The sequence below is a fragment of the Urocitellus parryii genome, chromosome 1 (assembly GCF_045843805.1).
Source record: "Urocitellus parryii isolate mUroPar1 chromosome 1, mUroPar1.hap1, whole genome shotgun sequence".
In the NCBI taxonomy this organism is placed as follows: domain Eukaryota; kingdom Metazoa; phylum Chordata; class Mammalia; order Rodentia; family Sciuridae; genus Urocitellus; species Urocitellus parryii.
Genome location: NC_135531.1, coordinates 63,599,199 through 63,626,295, shown reverse-complemented (window position 1 = coordinate 63,626,295; position 27,097 = coordinate 63,599,199). Strand labels below are relative to the sequence as shown.

Below are 27,097 nucleotides of genomic sequence, written 5' to 3'. Positions count from 1 at the left end.
AGTTCAGGAGAACAAAAAGCCCTCATCAAAAAGTCACCTTGCTGAGATCACCCAAGAAACTGTACCTCCCTTTGAAAATGGAACCTGAATAAGGAGCTCACTCCCTCCTACAGCCCTGGGAGAGACGGGGAGGCCCCACTTCCTGAGAGTAGGGTGCCTTTGTACTAACACCTCTCCCTGTTAAGTGTGAATAGGCTCATCCCCCTCACCTCCAGCTGGTGCTCAGTTTAACTTGCAACTCCAACCCCAAGACCTCACAGGTTTCTCACAAGTAGTCACAGGTCTGCATGGCCCAGACACAAGAGGCAAATGGATGCATCGCCTCTACCTCAGGCTTTCCAGAAGTGCACCCCCACACACCAAGATTCCATTCCTTTTTGCAGCTGCAAATCTGAGAATGAGCCAAACTCCTCATCTACAACCATCTCCTGTGGCCCCTTCACTTCAAAACTCTGGAGAACTGCCTTCCAACCAAAACCTGGATATCTGCTGCAGTGGCCTAAAATAAGACTTATCTCTTTACTGTTCACATTCCCATCTGCCTGGGGTTAGCAGAAAGCTAGCCTGCCACCCAGCATCTCTCTCTGCCATTTATGGGAATCCCTGAGGGATCAACTCAAGTGGACAAGCAATTGTCACTCCCACTGGCTACTTGTGGTTCCATAGCTGCACTCCTAGCCTCCCGCTTCACCTGGAGCTCACTTGTGACTCTTTTCTCCAGGATGTGCTTTGCCCACATGAAGATTCACTGTGAGTGGGGGCATGAACCCTAGACCCTTCCCAACATCGCTTCCCAGAAACTCCCCTGTCTAGGACAGATGGTGATGTTCCCTGAATATCTGGGGGATAACACTCCCTGTGTTCCTCCTGAGGCTCCAAACCCCATCCTCAGGGTTGTGTCTAGATTTTCTCAGGCTGCCCCTACTTCGTTGGAAATAATCAGCCAACAGTGAGTCTAGACCCCTCCAAACCCTTCACCCCAAAAGGCAGGAAGCCTTGTTTCCTTCTCCTGGTCTAAGACCTGCTCATGCTACCCCAGCACAATTGGATCTGGAACCCTCAATTCTTTAAAGAAAAGACCCTTTGATTCACCGAGGCCCAGAGAAGACAACCATACTACTCCACCTTGCATTTCAGCATTATACTAATGCCAAAAAATCATGTAGGCTATGGAAGCAGCATAATAGTGTCCACAGATATACATGCCCTAAACCCCAGAGTCTATGAATACATTAGGGTATGTGACAAATGGGATCAAGGTTCCAGATGGACATGAGCATGCTAATCAGCTGACTGAGGTCAACAGAGCACCCTGCACCATCCAGGGGAGCCCAGTGTAATAACAAGTATTATTAAAAGTAGAAGAGGGCGGCAGAAGAGAGGGCCATACAAAGATACATAATGTTGGAAAAGGGGCCAGAGAGATGCTGTGTTTCTGGCTTCGAAGGTGGAGGAAGGGGCCACAAGCAAAGGAATGCAAGTGGCCTTAGAAGTGGAAGAAGAGTCTTATACCTTCCAGAAAGGAATACAGCCACACCAGCACCTTGACTGTAGCCTTGTGGGACTTATGACCTACAAGACCATAAAAAAAATAAATTTGTATTGTTATAGATCACTAAGTTTGTGGTAGTTATTTTTGCAGAAGCCAAGAGTAAACTAATACATAGGGATACCAATAATTCCATCTGCAACCTTCATCCAGGAACACTTTTCTCTAAAATTTTTTACCATTTCACATCTCACTCTGCAGTCACCATGCTCTGGTTTGTGATGTCTTTACCATTTATTCCAAGAATAACTCATTGTTTTGGAGTAACTAGATGGTCTATCCTGGTGACTTGTTTGAACACAAGGCCTCTATCCCAAAATTAAAGTGCCCATCTCTGGAAACCCAAATGACAGTTCTCCTTGCCAGCAATCTCCAACTGGCAGTTCCCTTGCTAAAATAACACACAGTGTAAGCTTCTCTTCTCTAGGCACCCTGATATATAAATCACAGATATTTTTCTGAGGCATCTGCCCCACATTCCCATTACCACTATGAAGGTATACTCAGGTCTCCCACTTCTTTGAATAATTACAACAGCGTTGTCTCCCCCCCTCCATACTTCTTATCACCGACTTCTCACCCATCCTTTTATAGTCTGATCACCCTTTTCCTGTTTGTAAAGATTCAATTCTCCCCACCCTGCCCCACCGCAGTTGCCATTGGGATAAAATACAGAACCTTTACACTGTCTCCAAGCCACTGCCCACATTTCTGGGCACATTGAATGATTTCAAGCACATGTATCAGGGTAATCCCATCCAAAGTGCAGCCATGGAACACCTAAGTGTGGTGCTATGGAACAGTCTGTGCAAAAACCACTTCCTCATGATTCCATGGAATCACGTCTGCAGGACAGAGCTATGGCTGTCGTGAATTGAACTGTATTCCCCAAATTCAGATGTTGAAGTCCTAACTCCCAGCATCGCAGGATATGAGCTTCTATGGAAACAGAGTTATGACAGATGTACCCAGCTACATGAGTTCGGTCTGGAGTGGGGCAGGCTGCTGATCCCATGTAACCGACATCCTTATAAAATGGGGAAATTTGGACATAGACATGCACACAGGGAGAAGGCCACGTGGAGATCAGAGTTATGCCACCACACACCAAGGAACTACCAGAAACGAGGAGGCAGGCCAGGAATGGAACCTTCCTTCATGCCTTCAGAGGGAGGTTGGCTCTGCCAACCTTGGTCTCAAACTTCTATCCCCCAGAACTGTGAGACAGTACATTTCTGACATTCTAAGGCACCATTAGTGCAGACCAAGCAAACAAACCCAGTGGTCCCACGGGCTTCTCGTCAGGTTCTGCTTTGTGCATCTTTGGTCACTGGTACAACTCATAGTTCCAGATGTGAAAATGTGGACATACAAGGAGGGATATGTGTGAGCAGAGAAGCTCATGTTTTCAGAGGTCAATAAAAATTATTTAAGTAAAAAACGAGAGTACCTAAATCCAATTGCGAAGAACTCATTAAAAGAGGCACAGGAGTCAGTTTGCCCTCGATGGGTTGTTTCTGTCCTCCTTCGCAGAGATAATGAGGAGGGCTCAATAATGACTCAATATTCTCAAAGTATCCAACTTTCCCATGAGAACAAAACACAGCTTTAATCTCTTTGCTCCCATTTCTTACTTCTGCACAGTTGACCCCACGCTTCGTGTTCTTCTGGTTAAAACCAAAATGGACACAAATCCTGAGTCCCAGTTAATAAGAGGTCAAGCCAAACTGGCATGTTTGCATTCCGAAAGCTGCCCTGAGCAAAGTGTATGTGTGTGTGTGTGTATGTGTGTGTGTATGTGTGTGTGTGTGTGTATGTGTGTGTGTGTATGTGTGTGTGTGTATGTGTGTGTGCGTGTGTATGTGTGTGTGTGTGTATGTGTGTGGGGGGGGTGGTGGCGGGGAGTTTGCCAGGAGAACAGCTAACCCAAGCAGCCACCCACCCCTTCCCAAGAGTGACCTGTGATGACTTTTTTCAGTTTGGGATCCAGGAGGCTCCTCATGGGCAAGTCTCCACCATCTTCAGGGAAGAACAGGAGGGTTCAGTTTGGGATGGGCAAGGCTGAAATAAGTTGGGGGCTTGTGTCAGACCTGCATATGGGGCTACAAAGATGATGTAGAGAAGATCTAGCCTGGGGAGAGGGAAAAGGGGAGGACAGAGGAAATGGAACAGGAGTGAAAGAGAGAGCAGAAAGAAAGAGGCTCAGTACTGAAAAAGGGAAAGAGAGCCATGAGCTGCCCAATTCAATGTCCTTGGGTCAGGCCTGAAAGACGACTCTAGAACCCTCATTTAGTCCTTGCTGACCTGGCCACCTGGGATGGTTTGTGCTCCACGCAAGGCTGGCTTTCCACATGGAAAAATCAGACCGTGCCATGTAAGGGCTTCAGAAATGGCCAACACACACCCTAAATCTTATCACAAGCCTGACATTTGTCTCAACTTTCTTTGAAATTTGTTCTTATGGATTATGTCCTTGTCTTAGTGCAAATAATTACATCATTTAAATTTATAGGACCCAGGCCCAGTTCCAAGTGTTCTTCACGTCTCAACTGATCTAATCTGTGCAATAGTTTTGTGAGGTAGGTGTCATTATTTTCATTATCTCTGTATTTCAGAGGAGGGGACTGAGGCACAGAGTGGCCCCGTAGCTTGCCCACTGTCCTGACGCTGGTCAGTGGGAGAGCCAGATTTTGAGCCCAGTCTGGCTGGCTCCAGAATCCACATTTTTTTCCATTGCTCGACTCCAATTCTCAAAATGAAAACCAGTACATCAGGAAATCTACCACCACGGCTGTCTAAGCCATGTGCTACTCCCTAATTAGGGCTTTTAGGCTGAGAGTTTTGTTTTGAAGATAATTAATGAGAAACATTTGGAACCTTGGCCTTTTAGTACCTCCTTGTCATCCTCCAACGGGGTTCACTAACAATTACTGTTCACGCTCTTAAGCCTACCTCCTCCCCCACTACTGATGTGACTATAAATCAATAAGGTAGATTCCACAGAGCACGAAACTCAGCCTAGTCACTCCATAACACAATGTGTAGAAGCAGGTCATCTAACTGGCTAAGCTGTTACATCAATTATCATTACTTAATTGTGGGAAGCCAAATGACAGCACTGAAGGACAGAAAAACTAGTCTGCTTGTTATTTGAGCTTACTAAAACTGTTCTCTCAGAAAATACTATCTAAGCTTCGAAAAATCAGTGAGATTGCATAATGGTATTAATAACAATAACAAATGTTACAAAAATAGCCCTCTCTTGGGCAACTATCGTGTATTGGAATAGAATTCCAGATCTGAAAATTATCAACTTTGCTGTTAAGGCTACTGAGGCACAGAAAGGATGAGGATTAAAAAGATATATCCAAAGTCCTATAATGAGGTCATGTATTTCTGTGGCTCTAAGTCACCCAGTTACTGGTACTTTGTCATGGCAGCCCCAAAAATGAATTCAATGGCCCCAGTCGCTTCTCAATAGCTTCAGATTTTCTCTGGCTTTTCCTTGAGTATGACGCCTAATTCTAAGTGTAGAAATGTGTACACCAAAGTGGGGATATGTGGGAGCAGAGGAGCCTGCGTTTCCAGAGGTCCATGGAAGTTTACTTTCAAATGAAGTGAAAAATGAGAGTCCTGTGCTGAGAGACAGTGTGATGTTGCTTTCAATAGTAGCTATGTATCCCAACATGACATTAAAATCACCCAAAGAAGTGTCTAGATATATAAATGCTTGGGCCCACTCCAAAATTGCTAGGTCAGGACCTCAGGTGGGCACATCTGAAAGGCAGCTGGGTTGAGAGCCCTAGGGCTGATTAGCCAAGGATCCTGACCCTCCAATCCAGTGCTCTCTCGCCAACCTCCTGATGCCTACCTCCCCTTTTCCTTCTTATTACAAGGATATATAAAAGAAAAAGAAGCAGAAGGAGAGAAAGAGAAGAGGAAGAGGAAGAAAACAGGTGCACAGTCATCTCTGTTTCACAGTCATACACAGGACCTTCAGACATTTCCCTGCAAATGCACTGTTCCTGCCTTCCTCTAAGAACTTATCATGGTACAGCCAACTGATCTCCTACCCTGTGCATGAAGAGGGATGCCTTATAAGAAAGTGACCCCACTTTATTCCATTTTATATGCTAGAAAATAATCTCAGTTCCTGGCACAAAATAAGTGCCCAATAAATGTTAGTTTTGTTGTGTTTGGGTTTGTTTTTCACACTCTGGAGCCCAAGATATCCCGAGGTTAAGTATTTCTGCTTCTGACAGGAAAGAGCACGTATCCTTTAAACTACTTGAAGGACCAGGAAAGACAGACGGAACTGATGTGGGAAGTTTCCCAATACACTGCAAACCCATATGAATTTTGGACAAAATATAATAACAAAATGTGATTGCTGGTGTTGTTATTATCCTCACCATTTCCTATCCAAACTCAACCACAAGCAAGGAAAATTCTCAATAGAAATTTAAACACATAAAATTGAGTAGGTGCTAAATACAAATGGTTTGTAGGAATATTAGAAATAGGGGCTAGCATAGAAGATGGGAATCTAAGACGGATAGAATTGAGGATTAGGCCTTAGGCTTATGTGTGATAAGAAGCAGAACTGACCTATTTGAATAAATCGGAAAGCCAAAAAGGGATGTTCCCTTCATGAAATAAGGACTAGAAAAACTCTGCCCACTGGTCTTAGGATGCGGCAGGAAGTTGACCATCTGCCCGTGTTGTGGGTGTTGGAAGAGTAGACCTTGAGAAATCAAACTTCCAAAATTGTACCATGTGTGGGTGATAGTCAAAAAATCCTCCAAACCATAACTAAGGGAAGTTATAGTCAAAAAATAAACATAAAAATTATCTAAGAATGCACCCAGCAGAGGAAAATGTGAACCAAATCATATAGATGCCTGCAAAAGACAGGCTTGTGGGACTCAACAGGAAACTGTCCGTACTGAAGATGAGCTCATGGCAAAGCATGTCTAATTCTATGTTTTATTTCAATACATAATCTATTGAAATAAAGTCAGTAGATTAAATAGTTGGGAAAAATTGATGCTCCATAAACTACAGAAAATGAGATAACTAGAAAAGTTTTAAAATAAATATGTTTAAAATATTCAAAACTAAAGAAAAAAAAGACACAGGCAATATCAGGACATTATGAAAAAGAACATGCAAATTCAATAAAGCCCCACTTCTAGGTATTGGGACATACACCTGAAAAAATATAAGCAAATGAAAAGGAAACAATAATGGAATACAGTAAAATGGTTAGGACAAAACTAACATGGAGATTAACATTTTTCTATATGAAATCAAAGGCATTTAGAACATATTATAATGAGAAGATCTCATTTATAGTAGCCACAACAATAACATAAAATACCTGAAAATAAGAAATATTTGAGACCTATATAAAGAAAACTTTATGCTACTTAGGATGCAAAAGAAAATTTGAAAAATAAAAGGAAAAGACAACCCCATTCATGCATAGGAAGATGTGACATAGAAAACGTTAATTATCCTTGTTACCTTGTAAATATAAAGCTTAAAATATCAACAGGGTTATTTTTTAATTGGAGGAGCTGACTTTAAAGGTCTTGTGGAAAAATAAGAATAGGAAGAAAAGCTAAAGAATCAAGAAAAGACTAACTCTACTAGATTTTGACATGTACATTAACATATATTAAGTTATAATGCCAAAAATTTAAAGAGCATGACTATATCTTTCTAACAGAATAGAAAGTTCATTAAATTCAAATGCCTGGGAGAATTTAGTATGAGATAAATGTAGAATTTAAAAATATTAAGGAAAAATGGTATTAGGTCAATTAGTGGTTTGTTTGAATGAAAAACTTCATTGGTTGGCTTAACAGGGATTAAATACTACAGGGAAAAAATCGGTAAATTTGAAGATATAACAATTAAAATTATTCAGAGGAGGGGGGACATCTTTAAAAACAGAGCTTCAGTAACTTGTGGATTGTCATATCTAACTGGAGTCCCATGAAAGGGGCAATATTTTTCAGAATTAATATTTAAGGAAACAATGGCCAGTCTTTTTCCAAGTTTGATAAACACCATATACACACAAACCCAAGAAGTTCATCAAAACTCAAATGAGATGAAGACATCTCCAAAATGTATCATAATGAAATTACTGGAAAAAAATATATAAAAAATAAAATCTCAAAGTATCCAGAAAACACACATACAGGACACTTGGACACACATTACATAGAGAGGAACAAGGATAAAAATTATGTTTTCTCATTAGAAACAATAGAATCCCAAAGAAAAAGGACTAGAATGAATATATTTATATTAGATGTAATAGATTTTTAAGACAATGATTATTGTCAAAGATAAAAATTCATGATAATACAATGATCAATTCAACAAGAAGATAGAAATCTGTATGTACACACAGTTGTCCCTCAGTATCTAAGAAGGATGAATATATTGGAAAAATTCTAAGACATTTCTGTGGACACCCAAGTATGTGGGTGCTAAAGTCCATTACATAAAATGGTGTACTATTTGCATATGACTTATGCACATCTACCTATATACTTTAAATAATCTCTAGATTACTTATAATACCAAATATAATGTAAATGCTATATAAAGAGTTGCTATCCTGTATCTTTCAGGAGATGATGACAAGAAAAAATGTCTGTATATTTTCTGTACAGACACAATTTTTCCCCAATAGTTTTCCTTATTTCTTGGGTGAATCTACAGAGACAGAACCCCTAGATACAGAAGGCCAACTGTACACTGAAAAAAAAACTTAAAAGAATATATAAAGCAAAAACCTAACAAAACTGAAAAAAAGAAACACAAAATTTCAACATTTTCTTAGTAACTGATAAAACAAGCAAATAGAAAATCAGTAGAAATATAGAACTGAACTGTAATAGATCTAATTAACATTTATAAAGCCTCACACCAAAAACAGCAGAATAACACATTATTTTCAAGTTCCACATATTATTTATGAAGACAGACAATTGTACTCACCATAAAACAAGCTCAATATATTTAATTTGAATTAAGATTATTCTGATTGGAGCTGGAGTTTTAAGTCCATGGTAGAGCACCTGCCTGGTACGTGTGAGACACTGGGTTCAATCTTCAGCACCATGTAAAAATAAATAAGTAAAATAAAGGTATTGTGGCCATTTATAACTAAAAAATATTTCTAAAAATTATTCTGAATCTGTTCTGTGACTACATCAGAATTAAACTAAAATTTAATATTGAAAATATATATCTGAAGAGGCTCTAGATATTTAGAACTTAAATAAGGCACCTGTAACTAACTAGTAGGTCAAAGAAAAAAATCACGAGGGAAATTAGGAAATATTTTAAAACTGAAAGATAATGAATATGTGATATATTAAAATTGGTAGGAATAAGAAATTTAAGCTAAATACCAAGGAATTGGACTTGTCCAAAATAGCATAAACCCATTATAGACTATTCCATTGATTATAACAAAAATACTAGGTAAACCAGATGATAACTGCCTGAGAACTCTGAAGAATAAAGAAAAGCAGGTGGATTGAAAAAGAGAGTAAAAATGAAAAGGAGGACTGTAGAAATGAGTTTTCAGAAGTTGGTCCCCTTTTCCTCTGACCCCAAGGTGGGCTCTAGTCATGGTCCCATGGGGTCTGCAGTCATGAGGGAAAAACACAAGAAGTTATTGCCAGTAACTTTGTTGAAAAGAAATGCTAAAAGTTGTCAGACCAAAGAGAGATGACATTAGAGAAAAACTCAAAACTTAAAGAATGAAGGAAGAGCAAGATACAGTAAATATCTGTATTAATGTAAAACTCTGGTCCCCTTCAGTTACTTAAAATATGTCTGTCTTTGAAAGCAAAAAAAAAAAATCATAAAATTGTGTAGTGGAGAATTTGATGTGTCTAGGTGTAGGAAGGGAGGTAAAGGAACCTATAGAGTTTTAAGGCTTCTATATTTTACCTAAAGAGGTACAAGATTACCTCTAAAGAGATGAAAGTTTAGGTATGTATACCTAACTCCTACAGCACCAATGATTTTTTAAAAAGATACAGCCTGAACATCAATAGATAAATTGAAATAGAACATTAATTATTAAAAACAAATTAATCAAATAACAATATTAAAGGTTCAAATAATCTAAAAGAAGATATGAAGTAGAAAACAAAGGAACAAAAATTAGAATGGAAAACAGAATACAAGAAATCCACTTTAAATAAAAAGACAGTGATAGGTTATAAGTAAAAATGGGGAAAATGTACTGTCCTGAAATGGCTATATTATCATCAGACAAAGCAGATTTCAGAGCAAGAACTAATTTAGAGATAAAAGAAACATTTCATAAAAACCAAGGATTAAATTCATCAGGACATAACAATCTTGAATGTATTTGCACCTAACAACAGAATCTCAAAACAAATGAAGTAAAAACTGAAAGAACTCAAAGGAGAAGTAGCCAAATCTACAATTACATAGTCAGAGATTTATCAAAAGAACAGGTAGTCAGAAAACTAGCAAGGATCTAGTAGACCTGAACAACACTCTCGATCAACTTGACCTGAATAGTAGTTATATAGAATACTTTACCCAACAACACAGAATGAGCATTCTTACCAAGAACATATAGAACATACCCCAAGATAGACTGTATTTATACTTGTCCAACAGACCATTATAAAGTTTAATCACTGTAACTGAGCTCTGGCTAGTTGAAGTGACAGCCAGCTTACTAAGGAAATGGCAATCATTTGACTGGTTCATTTACCTGGCTGCAAAAAAATTAGTTATTTTCTATTTCTCACCTTTGTGTTTACTATAAATGCTGTCTGATGATGTTGTCGGCTGGAGTTCTCAGAACCAGCTCTGTAGGGCAGAAAGGCCCCTCTTATAAGAGAGGCTGATCAGTGGGTATAAGTTATAATTAGAGGCAAGAAGTTCTGATGTGCTATTGCACAGCAAAGCAATAACAATTATGTACTATACATTTCAAAAAACAAGGAGAAAGAATTTTTGAAAGTTTCATCATAAAGAAATGACAAATGTTTGAAGAGATAGATGAGTGTGTTAGCTTTCTGTTAACTATGACAAAACGCCTGAGATATAAACTTAAAGGAGGAAAAGTTTACTTTAGTTCATGGTTTCAGAGGTTTCAGTCCAGGTCAGCTGATTCTATTGTTTTGGAGCCTGTGGTAAGACTTCAGAACATCATGGTAGGGAGCATAGAATGGCAAAGCCACTTCTCTCATGGTGACCAGAAACCAATGAGAGAAGACAGGGCATGTCCCCAAAGATGTAACTTCCTTTCACTAGGTCTCACTTCTTAAAGGTTCTTTTATCTTCCAGGAGCTTCATAACCTGGTGACCAAATATTTAGCACATAGCCTTTGAGGGACATTTAAGATCCAAACCATAATATGTTAAACCTCATTTAAATATTACTATCTATCTATATATAGAAATATCACATGGTATTAATGTGTATGGTGTTTATGTTTTTATTTTATTAATTAAAATATTTTTATTTTTTAAAAAATTTTTATATCTTTAAAATAAATATTTTAAAATGAACCTGATATGGATCTGGGAGCTACTTGATTTGCAAATTTGTTTTGTTTTTCTCAAATAAATTCTACTACATTTAATTGGACCAAGAAATTTTCCTTTTATCAAAGCAAGCAAAGTATATTCTCCGATATAACAAAATTAATTTTGAAATCAATAACAGATATTTGGAAAATGATCATATTTTAATTTAGTTGTTGAGAACCTATATATTTGTATATTATTTTCCTTTTTTGTATAAAAACATAAAGTAAAACTTTAAACATTTAAATTCACTCAGAATGAAAGCTTTGTGAGAATTAAAATAATGGTAGGCCCCTCCTTATTACCAGATTGTTATCAGGGATGCTGATAAGTCCAAAGTGGGAGGGGGTGGGTGGGAGAGAAAGTGAAGACCCTTCCTAATCTCCCAGAAGGAAAAAAATCTATAGCAATCAACAGCATCATAGAATGGTCAAAGGTACATAAACTCTGCAGTGTAAATCTTCAAATTGTGAGGTGTAAAGCCAGGGTTCTGTGACTTTTGAGAAGAAAACTTGGAGAACCTGCTGTCTCTCTAGAAGCCTCTACTTGTTACTCCTTTCTTTGTTCCTACCATTGCTCCAATTTTAGAATTCCTTTCTGCTCACAGCCTACTGCTCTCACTCTTCCATAAAACATTTTGGTCAGGCCCTACCTAAGCTTAGCAGCAGCCACTCTGTTTCCAGGATCTGGCCATGAAAATAATCAGTTGACCCAGCTGTGAGAATTTTGGCAAAACACCTGACTAGCTTTATTTCTGTTACCTGTGAAATAAAAGTAATTAACTGCTTCATAGGAACAGTGACAATTAAATGAGATAATAGGTACAAAAGTGCTTTGTCAGCAGGAAAAACACCTTACAAATGACTTACTTCTGAAAGACCCCAGTCTCAGGAACTTGCTGCAGTACTCTCCTGGGATAATGCCCAAAGGTGAGAACTGAGTCAAGGTATGGCAGAAATTGTGAGCTAACCACTGAAATCCCCACTCTCTCTTCTATGATATGGAGTTGGTGCTGGGGAGGAGCTAAACCACTAAAGACTACCTTTCCCAGCTCCCTTGGCATCTAAGTGTGGCCAAGGGACTTGTTCTTGCCATGGAAATGTAAGCCACAGAGGTTAAGAAGTAAGAGTGCCTTCTCCAAGCTCTTTTCTTCTGACTGGCTAGAGGTGTATGGAAATGACCAGAACCAGATACTAGCAGATCACAAGTCAGAGGGATCTTATTTCTACATCGCAGTGTGTGAAAGCAGATAGGTATCCAATTGCAAGAAACCCCTGCTCAGGACCACTGCATGAGTATGAAATAAAAATTTATGATGTTGGAGCAATTTACAAATTTTGGAGTCTGTATGATAAGGTAGTTGACATGACCTTAACAAGTAGACTATATAGTAGTTCTGAGTTTAATTCCTTGCTCTACCAATCATGGTATTTATACCTCAGTTATCTCATTTGTAAAGTGTAGATTATAATAGTTCTTGTTTCACTGTGTTGTTGTGAAATCAATGTAATGCCCAGAAGGTTCTGATGACTACAAATGTTAATGTTGGCCATTATTATTAACAGCATAGAATTATTAGACATTATCTGAAAGTTTGCCAAACTCAGGAAAAAAAATTTCTACTTTTCTGCAGCTTATCTCCAGGGGAATACAATGGTTACTAATACATGAAAACGTTTTATAAGGGAAAATTTCAGGGCCTGAATGTTTTTCCTAGACGAGTTGTCTTTATTGAAACACAATTAACTGGAAAAAAATCTCCAAACCTAAAGTTGTAAACTCAGTTTGTACCTAAAGAGACATACCTTTCGATTTCATGATGACACGTGACTTGACCCAACTCACCTGTCTTCTCCATGGTCCCCTCAGGAAGTCAAAGAAGCTATTGCCATCCCGCTGCAGGTCTGACTGTGAGCAGCAGAGGGCAGTGCTGCGCACGAACTGCGACGCTTCTGAGCATTCCCAGGGCCTTGACATTGTCAATAATTCGGGGGTTTTCTTCCCCACACGTTCCTTACCTCTACAAGAATGGCCATGAAACTTCAGAAAGGCCTGCTTATCCTCATTGTGCTCGGCATTGATGGTTCAGAATCTCTTCTAGTATTTTGTTCCTCTGCACATTGATGCAGGCTGCCACTGGCTAAAGTGAACACCAAGGGGGAAAGTGACACAAAGGGCACAGGGGAGGGGTGGGCACGGCCCTAGCAACGGTCTTGAGAGGCAGATCCACCGACAACGGAGCCCCTGCTCTTTCCAGCGCCTGCAGACACAGCCACCTCCTCTCCTTGTCCTCCTTTCCTGAGTCACTTGACGCCCACCCGTTTCTGCAAACCATTCTAATCCATCTTCCCCCACATCATCTCCAGTTCCGGGACTCAGTCCTGTGTACCTCAGTGATTCTTAACTATCGGTGTGGGTAGGATACTTTTCAGAACCTCCTTTACGAAATTTTCTGGAAACACTAGTTCCTGGGTGCCACTCTAGGCCCCCTGAGTTGGATTCCAGGGTGGGCAAGAGTCTGAAGAAGCTCCTGGGGTCCCCGAGGCTCTGACAAGCGCCCCGCCTCACCGGCCCCCTGGTGGGGTTAGTGAAGACCTCTGCTTGGCAAATGGCAGAAAAGCCTAGAGAAGGGGGCAAAGCCTGTGGAGCTGACCTGACTCTGTGATGGACTGGTTCTCTTGCCATCCTCCTGACCCAGGGGAAAACAGGAAGCCCATGCACTCCACCGAGTGATGGTGCTGCTTTCCCAGGTAGAAGCTCACTTCTCCTGTCCTCCCCACTGTCAGTTCTCATCCATACTCTCCATCCTTTCTCCCCACTCAATGCTCAGCCTGTCTCCCCACCAACTGGCTGGAGCCCACTCTCCTTGCCTCCCATTATCCCTTCCTTGCCTCCATCTTGGTCTCCCTCTCCAGGGGCTGGGTCATTCCCTGAGCCCCATCACCTGTCTTCAAAGTGTCCGTTCTCACTGCCCCAAACAATAATAACCAAGTCTTCTCAGTTCCCTGGCTCTTGGTCATGCTTCCCCTTTTTTCTGACCCTGTCTTTGTGCTGGCCTGTGTCAATCCTCCACCATTATCCACCCATGCTCTGAATTGCCCCCTCTTCGTTTGTCCCCCTTTTTTTCTGACATGCTAATCTGACACTGTGTAGCCTTAACTTTAAATCTTTCAGTGCCCCCTGCCCAACACCAATTGGGCAAAACCCTAACCCCTCAGCATATCACACAAGTCCTCTGCACCTGCCCTTCTCTGTTCCTGTACTTTCTACTCCAGCAATATTCACCCATGAGCCTCTAAAGGAAATGATTGGGTTTTTCCCTGCACTCCTTTCTCCATTTTGCTTCCTGTTCATTCTATGGAACCCAGCTCAGGTGCTACCTCAGTGGAAAGTCTTCCCCGATACCCCTGGATTGGTGTGGTCATCCTCTCTTCTATGACAACCCCTACTCAGTGTCAGCTTCTCACAGTTGTACTCTCCCACTCAGAAACCTTGGAGTCATTATTCCTTCTCCCCATAATTTATTCACTTACGATTCTTTCTTGCTTTCTAAACTCTGAGGTTCTGGAGGAAATGGATGGGGAATTATTAATCTCAGAGTCTGGGGGCCCAGCACACAGCCTCGCTCTCTCAGAGACTGTGGGATAGAATTGGGGCCAAGCTCGTCTCTGCCTCTTTTCACTGGTAGACTCCTTTAAAACAGCAAATTCATGCTTTTACAGTGTTTCTATGCCCATTCACCCTTTCACCCAGTAAATCTGTTTTCTTTCAGAAATTTTCAGAAAGTCACTCAGTTGCCTGTCTAAAGTCTATGACCATTCACTTACCTTCTTCAGCCTCTCTGGATTATTTGCACTATTGACCACTTCTAACTTCTTCCTTGAGCTTCTCTTGACCTCTGTTGCAGATAGTCATCACTTCTGTGGCTCTCCTTCCATTTTCTTCTTGGAAGAGCACCCCAGTTTTCCTAGAGGGAACCAATCCTCTCCAATTTTCAGTTCATATGGTTTAGGTGTTGCCCTCTCTCCACTTGTGACTCCAGAGATAAACATGGACTTAACTCTAAACACTGAGCCTAACAACCTCTTGGCCACAGAGATTGGTTGTGCTGGACTGTGTCAGTCCTCCACCATGACCCACCCATGCTCTGAATTGCCTCTCTTTACTTGCCCCCTTCTCATTTCCATATAATGATGCACATTCTCATCTCCAATTCCAGCTTTTCCACAAACCCCCACCCTCACCTTTTAAATCACCTACCATTCATCATTAAAATCCCACCAAAACCTAAAACTTACCTAATACCTAATTCTTTTTTTTTTTTAATATTTATTTTTTAGTTCTCGGCAGACACAACATCTTTGTTGGTATGTGGTGCTGAGGATCGAACCCGGGCCGCACACATGCCAGGCGAGCGCGCTACCGCTTGAGCCACATCCCCAGCCCTACCTAATACCTAATTCTTCTCCCCCCCCCCCCGAAAAAAAACAATGTTCTTCCTAATTATTCTAATTTTAATCAAGGTGTTAACATTTTCCAGTTTTCAGGTGAGGAAGTAAGAGTCGCTGTGCCAGGGTCAGCCAGACTTACAGAGACCTTCACTAGAATGGTTTGGAGGGAAATTTCCTTCCTGCTCCATAAGACAGAATGGAGCTCCCAATAGCTACTTTGTCACCATGAGAAGATTCCTGAGCCAACATAAGAAAGCACAATAAAACAGAATAAAATTAAGTCTCAACTTCTTTGACCCTTGAATTCATCAAGCCAGGACAACTGAAACTTGCCAATTACATGAATCAATATATTCATTTTTTATTATTAAACCAATTTGAGTTGAGTTCTTATCACTTATTTAAAAAAAAATTCTGACTAATTATAGTGATTAAGCTGCAGTATCTCAGGTCTCCTCCCACATTCTCCTTCTCAGACTTTAGCGTTGTGTTGTTGTTGCTATCCTCCAATCTCATGCACATAATGCTGATGCTAGTAAAAGAATTTCCACTTGCAGAATCCTGCCTGTCCAGAGCCCTCATCAATTTCTACACACCCCTCCACACAGAACACAACTAATTCTGTAACTTCAGTTCTCGTTTTCATATAATGATGCACATTCTCATCTCCAATTCCAGCTTTTCACAAACCCCCACCCTCACCTTTTAAACCACCTACCATTCATCATTAGAATCCCATTAACACCAAAGACTTACCTAATACCTAATTCTTCTCCCCCCACCCCAAAACAGTGTTCTTCCTGATTATTCTAATTTTGATCAAGGTATTAACATTTTCCAGTTTCTCCTAGTCTGAAACTCTGAAGTTATCCTTAATTATTCTTTCTCTCTTGTGCTTCTACACCCTGACCCTTCTCTCAACTCACCCCCAACACACACAATTGTCAAGACTTTTATGTTTTGTCTTCAAAATGCTTTCCCTTTGCTCACCTTGCTCAGCCCCGTGTGTCCTGACTCTGAGCTTTAACTGCCCTTATCTAGATTCTAGTCCTCTCTCCATGCTCAGCCACCCAGGATATTCCTACAAGTCAGTTCTGAACCTGTCAGGCTCTGTTCCACAAACCTTGAATGACATAACTCCTTTCTGACTCCCAGAAAGAGAGCTCCTCTAGCTGACATTTAGGCCCTCAGGACTCTGGCATGATCTGTCTCTTCCCTACCTGTCCCCTCTTCCTAGTGTTCTAAATGTGGAACACCCAGAAACCCCTTCCATTCCCCATCACCACTGAAATTTCACCCACTTTCAACCCAGTCTAAAGGTCATCTCTTGGCTTTGGTGTGTAGGCAGGGGAGTACTGAGTAGACAGTATGCAGTTCCAGCTTGCTGAGCTGGTCACCCCACCATACCCAGGAGGTCTGATGAACTGATGGATACCAACTCAAGTTGCTCACCCAGATGGTGTGCTGCAGCCCTTGACTGGGCCCAGCCATCCTTCACTTGAGATGCACATGTCAGGTCACTGTGCCTCTGGTCCGAAGCTGGCAGGGAGAGCTGTCCCATGAATGGCAGAAGGGAGCTGAAAACATCCTCTCATGCTGGAATGAAAGCAAAACCAAAACAGAACAACTAACCAAAAAGCTCAGCAAAGACTCATATAATATTCTGCATTGACATTGCAAGTGTGAATTCAGTGAGGGGGAATGAGGAAAGCAGACTGTCTTGGAGGTTATTTAGGGTGTCAAGAGTTTGCATGGACATTGGGCTCCATCTGAACCAGCAGAGGGAGTTTCAAGAGTTTGGATGGACATTGGGCTCCATCTGAACAAGCAGCCAAGAGAGTGGATGTCATGGTAGGTTTTGTGATGGAGATGAGGTATGTGGGGCAAAGGAAATGGCCATACCCCCGTTGCCCACCCATGCTGGCCAGGGATTGAGGTCTGATTGGGCAAGTCATGTCAAGGAGGAATGGACAAACTGGAGCAAGCCCCAAGGTGGATCATATCCACAACACAGGGTGGTCTTGAAATCAGGACAACTGAGGCACAGTTGAACATTTGGCTGAAAAGAAAAGTTGGAAGGAACATGAGAGCCATGTTCACACACTCAAAGGGCTGTGCCCAGCTTTTTGAAGGGAGTTTATCCTGCTCTGTGGCTAAGGAAGGCAGAAATGGGGTCACTGAATAAAAACATTCTAGATTTTAGAAATAACGTTCATTGCATCTGTGCATCTGTGTGGTACAATTATGGGAGAATTTTCATTTTTCTCCTTTACTTTTTTACCATGAATATTTTCTTACTTATGATTTATGGAAGTATGTGTTTTGAACTGGAGTGGACTTTTGGGGGTTTGGGCAGTTCAACACCTATTTCTCCTGCTTCTGGTCTTTGTCTCCTGATTTTACTTTGGGGAGCATCCCGACACACAGTCTCAGTGGTTTTGGGGGAGCTGGCCCACCCCCAACTCCAGGGGTGTTCCTGTAACCCAGACCTGGCTTCTCAGTATACTCCATCCCTGGCCACAGTGATGAGACTGGGTCCCAGCCTGACCTAAGCTGGGCTTATGAGAGTTGCCCAAGACTAGTAGGAAAGATGCTCTTTTTGACCTCAGTCACTAAGCAGATAGAAGCTCTTAGCTAGAGTGCCTGTCTTGCCCTCACAAGGGGAAAGCCTGTCTGAACAGGAAGAGAAGACTGAGGAAGGCCCAGCCGGGAGAGAGTGGATTGTGTCATTTGAGCCTCTACATCCAGCCTTGCCTAAAGCCAGATCTGTCTCCAGGACATTTTAGTTAGATGAGCATTCAATCACCTTTTGCATCAGCCAGGTTGTCAGTTTTCTGTCTCATACCCAAGGCAGCTCTGAGGACTACTGACTAATACAGGTTTTGTCTGTTGCTTGTCCTAACAATGTTGGGGCTGTTTGGCAACAGAATGACTAGAGATAGCGAAGAAAGGTCACAAAATGCCTGATTGGTTAAGGATCCTGAGAGTGACTCTGGAGGAAAGGGCCTTAGATGTACTTTCAAACTCTGAGCCTGTTCCAGTTTCATTGGTGAATACTTCTTCTCCCCTCTGGAACATCCTGTGTCCTTTCCCAGGCCCCCTTCACTCTGAACACATCTCACAAGCTAACCTGTGCCAGAGCTTCTACCGCCATGTCCTACTAGCCCTATTAAGTCGTGACCTCATTTAGTAAATGTGGACTCTGAGTTTTCTTTCTTAACTCTATTAGTGTTTATAGGAAGAAAGGGAGGAAAGGAGAAAAAGAAAAGAAAAAAGAGGAAAGAAAAAGATGTTACTTTTCATGGTATTTTAAGCATTTCATTGTGAAGCTCCCTTCATCTTTTAATCAATTCTTGATTTGTAGTCATTCCTTGTTGTGTTTGCTACATTTTACAGTCCAAAATGCTCCCCTGTGTCATTCTTTTTTTAAAAAAAAAAATTAAATCTGTAGATGACAGTGCTGTTTAGATGTCCTGTACTGGAAGGTTTGGAACTCCGGTTCCACCCTCTCCTGACTTATTCTTCCTGTTTACCTTTCTGTTGACTGGTGATCTTATCCCTTTCCTTAATAAGTCTTCTTTATCAGAAGGAAGTACTCAGACCTACAAGTATTAAGATCTTAGTATCAGGGGACAATTGTGGAGAATCCTTCCAGAAGTATTTAGACAAGTGACACTATTGTCTAACTTTCCAAAGGAAAACCAGATAATGAGAATGTCCTCCCCAGCAAGTTATAGAAGCAAATAATCTGCCTAAGATAAGGCTTTTCTGTTTGGGTTTTTTTTTTTTCATCAGAGATTTGACATAAAAAAAAAAACTTTTTTTAAAAACCCACCCTAGATACTTTCTATCTTTTATTAGTTGGAAGTTTTTTTTTTTTTTTTTTTTTTTTGTCTAGACATTTCTTAAGCAGTTCGAATGGTGCTGAGTTTATTGTGACAGGTCCAGCTGGCCCAGATGCTCCCCAAAGGGCCTCTGCATTGCAGCACATTTAAAATAGTAGTCGCTGCCTCCAGGGATGAGATGTTTAAGGGAATGATACCGCCTGTCTCTGCATTTAAGCACTTGTATTTAATTATTACTGAGAACCCATGTGTACAGCTCTCTATTAAGCTCTGTGAGAGAAGAGGCCATGCCATGGGCACTGTCCTGGCTCTAGGAGGTCATAATTTAAATAGACAGGATCTATGTGCAACATACAACTTCCCTTGAGCTGGAACCTGAAATCAGGGCTTCTCTGCCCTAACCACACATTACCATCACATAGAGAGATTTAGAAAGAGTAGGAATGCCTAAGCCTCATGTCAGACAATTGAATGAGAAATACCTCATTTCTCAGACCTCAGATATTAATATTCTTAATCTCTCTCCCCATATGATCATAAGGTGCTATCAACTTTGAGAAACTTTGGCCTAAATCCTACCTGTCTCTAAACAGAGGGACCAGTTTTCTCTCCCTGATTCCTCAACCAGAAAGAAGAATTATTATTGATTGTTCTAAAGGTCCTTGTGTTTCCATCAAAGCGACAGGCAGACCAAGGAAACCAGACTGAGTCCTCTTTCCAGAAACATCAAGGAGGAGGAGAACATGGCAGGAGAGGCAACACATTGCAGCCCCTGCCCACTCCTGGAAGTTTCTTTACCCAGTATGGAAAGACAAGGGCCAATCAGCCAGGCCTTACATGAGAGCTTAAAAGTCATGGTCAATCCAAATACAACTCAACCTTCAGACTAACCATGTATTTCCTGGCAGCCCCATGAATTGCTTGAAAGTATCTCTGTTCCTAAACATGGGATCCAGTAGTTATCTGGACCCAAATGAGAAGTACATTTCACTTCACCGACCTGGAATCTTCCAGAAGCCACAGAGGCTGTCCTAGATTTTAGCCTCCTAGGCTTCCCTCTTTTGACCATGTTTCCATCTAGTGCAGGTGCGGAGCCCTGTCTCAGGAGGCGGGCTGGACCACTGTGTCCCAGAACAGACATTCTTAGGCACTGACGCTCCTCCTGGCTGGGAGATGAGGCTGTCTTGATTAAAGTTGTCTTTTATTTCCCTTTGTCTGGGTGAGCCCATTCGGCCAGCGCTAATCCACTTGTCCAAAGGACTCTAACCTAATCGCCAGCACTTGCAGCCAAAGCCTCTAATGCCCTGACCCATCTTTGTAATTGTTCTGACCAATATATCTGCCTCCTCTCACTGACAGCTCAGGCCAGGCCAGGCTCCAAGCTGTCCCTCAGAATGTGATTAATCAAGAACATCAGAGCAGGGGAGACGCAGACTGGAAACTTTTTATATTGCTAGGGGGGAGATAAAGCCAACTCTGAGCAAGAGAGACGTAAGCTTCCAAATCATTGTTCCTAAGGGTACATGCAGGATGCTTTGTTCAGAAGCTAGCAAACTCTCTGCGGCTCCAGAGGCAGTCCAAAACCTGACTCAGGGCCTACTGTTTCCTCGCAACAGAAAATTCCTGTCCTCAAGCCCACTTAGACACCAAATTTCAGAGTGATACAGGCCTTCCCCAAAGGGTTTCAGCATCACAAAAGCTTCTCCCTGGATCCCAAGTTATGTTTTCTGAGAAGCAGTGACACCTGGTACTTTAGTCCTTTGACTGCCTCCAGAATGTGTCAGCCCTGGGCCTAAGGGGCGCGATCAGACCATGAGATCACCTTCTGTTCTCGGTTCTCCTGTCATGTAACTCCAAGGCTTATGATTTTAAATGTCAAGAACTCTTCCAAATTCTACTGCCAATTAAACCTACCATTCTCCTTTCTTCATGGGGTACGTGATGACCGCAAACATCAGCCTTTTCAGAATTATACACAGGCTGCTATCATAGGAGACCTTTAAGACAGATCATTCCAGTGGGTGTGCATGTCTCCAAACTTGTGCTGTCCGCAACCTAGACACCAGACAGGCATGCACTGTGTCTTTAGAGAGTTCTGGAGCAAGTGTCCAGGGTTCCCATGAGCATTTGGCACCAAGCTGCAGAACAAGGTCTTTATCAAGTTTAATGTGGATGAATTTTAAGACATGGTGGCTATGAAATGGCTCATCTCAGTGGCTATGGGGTCAAGTACATCCTCCATCATAGCCCTGAACCAGTAGGAGGCCCTGTTCTCCTGAGGGCTTCTACAGCACTCTCTTCCTTCTTCATGCCCATCAATATGACCTACTTCCAGTAAAAAATAACTCCTCTAGTAGATTTTGCCCTTCTTTGCCCTCTTTTTGAATGAGCTTAGAAGGGGTGTGGAAATGCCACCCCTTGAACCCGTGCTTACAGAGAGCGTTCCCATGAGCCTCAGTGGCAGGAGCAGGAAGCTGCTTTCCTGGCAGAGGCAGGGAATATGGCCCATAAAGTCCCCGTGGACAACGCTAGCCATGTCTTCTTGCTCATTCCACCTGGGTCACCAAGTTTCTACTCCACTTCAGTTCTTACCAGAGTAGGTACTGGACTCTACACTTTAAGGAATAAAAGCCGAGTAAGGGGGCTGGGTTGTGGCTCAGTGGTAGAGCGCTCACCTAGCATATGTGAGGCACTGGCCTCCATTCTCAGCACCACATACAAATAAATAAAATAAAGGTCCATTGACAACTATATATATATATTAAAAGAAAAAAATCCGAGTAAGCAGCAAGCCCACTCACCTCTGGGGCTCCTGTGGGGCACCCCAGGGATCCGAGTAAGCAGCAAGCCCACCCACCTCTGGGGCTCCTGTGGGGCACCCCAGGGATCCGAGTAAGCAGCAAGCCCACCCACCTCTGGGGCTCCTGTGGGGCACCCCAGGGGCAGACTGTGTGGAGGGTCATAATACCCATGGCTACTGGGCTTGTGTATCAGCAGCAGGGCATTGATGTCAACATGGACCTAAAAAGAAATCTCACACCTTCAACTCAAGCAATTACAAAAGGAGAAATTCCTCCTTCTGATTCAGTCTCAGAATGAATCCGGAAAATGGACTTTTCCTCCCCACTTTTGCTGTTTGTCTTCTCTGAGAGCAGCCCTTCCAATCTGACCCTCTTCCTGTCCACTTTCTCTGGGCTTGTCTGGTCCCCTCTGCTGGATTTTGTGCCTGGCTAGACCACTCAGGGCCAGGATGTTTTTCTTCTTTAAGAGAATCCTAGGAGTTTTATGCAAGAGTGTGAGAATTTCTCCTTCACTGCGACTGTAGAAGGCAAAGCGAGGCCGAGACCTAAATAGAGGGAGACTCAGAGCCCTTCTCCCAGCTCTCCAGATGTATCATTTGGAATAAAGATGAGCTAAGGCAGAAGGGCAAAAGATGTTCTTTTGTTAATTGAAAGCAGTTGGGCAGAATAATAAAAGTCTTACAATTTATTTATTTTTTTATTGGTTCTTTTTATACATGACAGAACAATCCATTGTGACATAATTATGGAAACATGGAGTGCATCTTGTTCTAATTCAGATCCCAGTACCTCCACTTCCCCTTTGCTCTCCCCACTCTCTGCTCTCTTCCTTCTATTGATCTTTCTGCCATTTACTCATAGTTATTTTTTAAGTTATTTTCTTATAGATGTATATGATGGTGAGATTCACTGTGGTATATTCATATATGTACACGGGAAAGTCATGTCAGATTCATTCCACTGTCTTTTCTTTTCCCATCCCCCTCCCTTCCCTTCATTCCCCTTTGTCTAATCCACTGAACTTCCAATCCATCACCCACCCCCTGCCCTTTTGTGTGTTAGCAACCATATATCAGACAAAACATTCAGCCTTTGGTTTGGGGGGGATTGGCTTATTTCAGTTAGCATGAGAGTCTCCAGATCCATCCATTTACCAACAAGTGCCATTAAAAAGTCTTATAATTTATAAAGCACCAAAAAATTTGCATGAACACAAAGAAATATGGAAAACCATTCTAGATTTCATTAAAAAGGATTAGAGAAATATAAATAGGACTTTTTCTATTTTTTATTGGTGCCTTACAGTTGCATGTAAAGGTGGGATTTGTTGTTACATATTTATACATGTACATAATATAAATATATAATTTGACCAATATCATTCCATAGTACTTCCCCTTTCCCTCTCTTCCTCCCTCCCCTGGTCTCTTTCCTCTACTCTACTGACCTCCCTTTGAATTTCATGAGATGCCCTCAACAACTTTCTTTTCCTCTTTCCTCTATACCTTCCACATATAAGAGAAAACATACTATCCTTGACTTTCTGAGTTTGGCTTATTTTGCTTAACATAATGTTCTCAAGTTCCATCCATTTTCCTGCAAATAACATAATTTTATTATTCTTTATGACTAAAGACAATGTCATTGTGTATATATATAACACTTTCTTTATCCACTCACTCATTACTAGATACCTAGGCTGGTTCCATAGTTTGGCTCTTATGAATTGTGCTGCTATAAACATAGGAATGCATGTATCAATATAGTATGCTGATTTTAATTCTTTAGGCTAAATATTGAGGAGTAGTATAGCTGGGTAATATGGTATTTCCCTACCTAGTCTTTTGAGAAAACTCCCTACTGATTTCCATAGTGCTTGTACTAGTTTACTAATTTATCACCCCACCACAGTGTTTATTATAATTTGTAACCATGATGGCTACCATTCTAACTGGAGTGAGATAAAAATCTTAGTGTAGCTTTGGTATGTATTTCCCTTACTGCTAAAGATGTGAACATTTTTCATGTATATTTTGGCCATTTGTATTTTCTTCTTTTGGAAAGTGTTTAGTTAGTTCCTTTGCCCCTTTATTAATTGGGTTATTTGGATTTTGGGGATTTTTTTGTTTGTTTGGTTTGGTTTGGTTTTTGTTTTGGGTATTAGGTTTTCGAGTTCTTTATATATTCTGGCTGCCAGAAGAGTAGCCAGAAAAGATTTTCTTCCATTCTATATGTTTTCTCTTCACATTCTTCAGTGTTTCCTTTGCTGTGCAGAAGCTTTTTAATTCAATGCCATCCCATTTATTAACTCTAGTCATTATTTCCTGAGCTTTAGAGGTTCTACTGAGAAAGTTGTTGCCTGTACCCATATGTTAGAGTATTAACTCTATATTTTCTTCTAGGAGTTGCACAGTTTCTGGTCTAATCCCAGGTCTTTGATCCATTTTGAGCTGACTTATGCAGAGGGTGAGGGAGAAGAATCTACAGAGGTTCTTGCACTCAACTTTCCAGTGAAGCCCCTCAGCTCTGCTTTGTTTTTGTCCACAGAAGTGCTATCAAAGAGAGATCATCTTTGGCCACACGGGTCCTATGTTCTGGCTGCAGGAGTCCTCTCCCTCTTTGTTCTCAACCTATTCTCCAGGGGAAGGTTTTAGTGGTCTCCCCAGTCTCGATTCAATGTTTGCTAACTTCAGACCTATTTCCTTTCTTCGACCAGTTTTTTTGTACAAATATTTTAAACCAAGCTGTTAAACCTTGACTGCACCTTAGAATCACCCTGAGAGTTTTACAGACCAGCACCTGGGTCCCACGCCAGAATTCAGATTCCATTGGTTTGGGATGAGCCCAGGCACCGCCTGTGTGAAGCTTCTGGTAATGGAATGTCCAAGGAGGCCTAAAGCCTCTGTTGAAGGGCTGAGGCTTGGGTTTCCTCTCCGTATACTTTGCTTCCTCTCCCTCTTTGGCTTCTATGCGCTGTCCAGTCACTATGGCTCAGAACTGAGGCAGGACAACTTCAAAACAATGTCTCTCCCTGATTGAAGCAGTGTTCAGGGACCTGGTCCCTGGCCCAAATTTTATCCTTAGTGTCACCAGGCCCCAGGAGAAATGCTACCCTTAATTCTACTTAGTGCTGTGAAGACATAATCACACTCTTGTATTCTAACAAGCCACACAATGGGGCTGTTACTCCATGTAAGTCTTGGGCATGTGTGACACTCCGGATGTGTCTTGTTCCATTTATTTTTGTCCTCTTTCCCTGCTCCTCAGCAGGTGTTTTTTTTTTTTTAACTTAAAGAAAAAAAAAGCTTCAAATATATATAAAAAACACTTTATTTTTCATGTTTATTTGATACAATTTTTGTTAGTTATTCTTTTAAAGATGCCTTTCTCTCTGAAAAAAAAAAAAAAAGAAAAGAATTGCTCTAGATGGCCCACCTCCAGATGCTAGAAGCAGGCAGAGGTGGAGAGTGCTGTGCTAGGAGTGACCAGGTGACCTGGGTCACTTCCAGTCATTTGCTAGTCATATGCCCTGGTACAAAAGCCACTGATGCCCCTTCTCCCTTCTCTCAGTTATCCACAGGTTCCTGTGAGAATCAGATAAGCCAGTATTTGAGAATGTGGTCTGGGAAAACATGTACATTTTAATCTTTCCATAACAGAATTTTTCCATCCTTTTTCTCTGAGTTATTCTTTTGATCTCTTTGGAAGCTTTGCTTACACTCATGGGATGGGAGCGCTTGCCAGGCTATAGGAAGTTTTTCTTTTGCTGGGAAGGATGTTCTGCCATTCGTCTGCTGCTTTCTGGAAATTCCATTTCAGAAGGAAGCCCTGGTGAGGTTCCATCCCGACATCTGCAAATCACATCCAGAGGGAAAATGTGACTCACCCGAGTTACTGTGTTAAGTGTTCATGGATATTATTCAGGGAGTAGGTGTTGTCTTTGGGCCAAATCACTTGAAATCATGACATCAGCCCTGTCACTGACTGACTATGCACCCACGGGAAGCATGGAGAAGGGTGGGCAATGGGGCAGGAGGTGAGAAAGGCCGCTTTCCTGGCCTTCCTGAAGTATTAGAGATAATGTAGTCAGAATATGAGGCAGTCCCTGGCGTTGGGTAGGAGAGCAGTGAAGGAACCCACCAGCCACAGTGCTCTCATCAATAACGTTACACAAAAATACAACTGCTAAGATGACTCAGCTCCTTGTGGAATGAGGAGAGACACAAACAAACCCCAGTTTAAGCTGCATGGATGGTAAACACATGGAATCCTTGCTCCCCACTTCTTTCTAGGGTACATCTCACCTAGCAAATGATCATTGCATAATTTGCTGATGATTCTGGAATGAAACTCCAGAATTCTTGACCTCGCTTATGCAGCTGCTACCAATCAACCCAAGAGGCCAGTGGCCACAAAACTGTCAGACCTTCCCAGAACAAAGGTTTCAGTAACCTAATCAATGTCTGCATGGCATTTGAGCAAATGCTCAGACCACATCATTACTGTTGGCATATTCCTTCTCCCCTTCCACATCAATGCCGTCCATGGACATGGCATCATGACATAGATTTGAGTTATTTTCATTGAAAGGCACTTTAATTTTGATACAGGACTCTGCCAGGGTTGTGGGGCCCTTTGCTCCATGAGTTTGAGCTTTGTTTCAGTGGCTAAACCTTTTTCCTAATGACTTCAGCCTACTCTTTTCATTTATCCTCCAGCCTCAATCACAACTGAACACATTTCAAGAACAGGGATGCTCTGTGCATTGCCCCTCTCGTCCCTCCCCAATAATAGGAGCGTGATGCCACACATCCAGTTCAATATCTTGATGGATTATTGAATCCATGG

At 41.7% G+C, this 27,097-nt stretch overlaps 1 pseudogene; it reads right to left on the bottom strand.

The window, feature by feature from the left end:
* LOC113201496 (centromere protein O-like) overlaps window positions 1–26,801 on the bottom strand; it is a 76,558-nt pseudogene extending 49,757 nt beyond the window's left edge.
* Window positions 26,802–27,097: the final 296 nt, after the last annotated feature.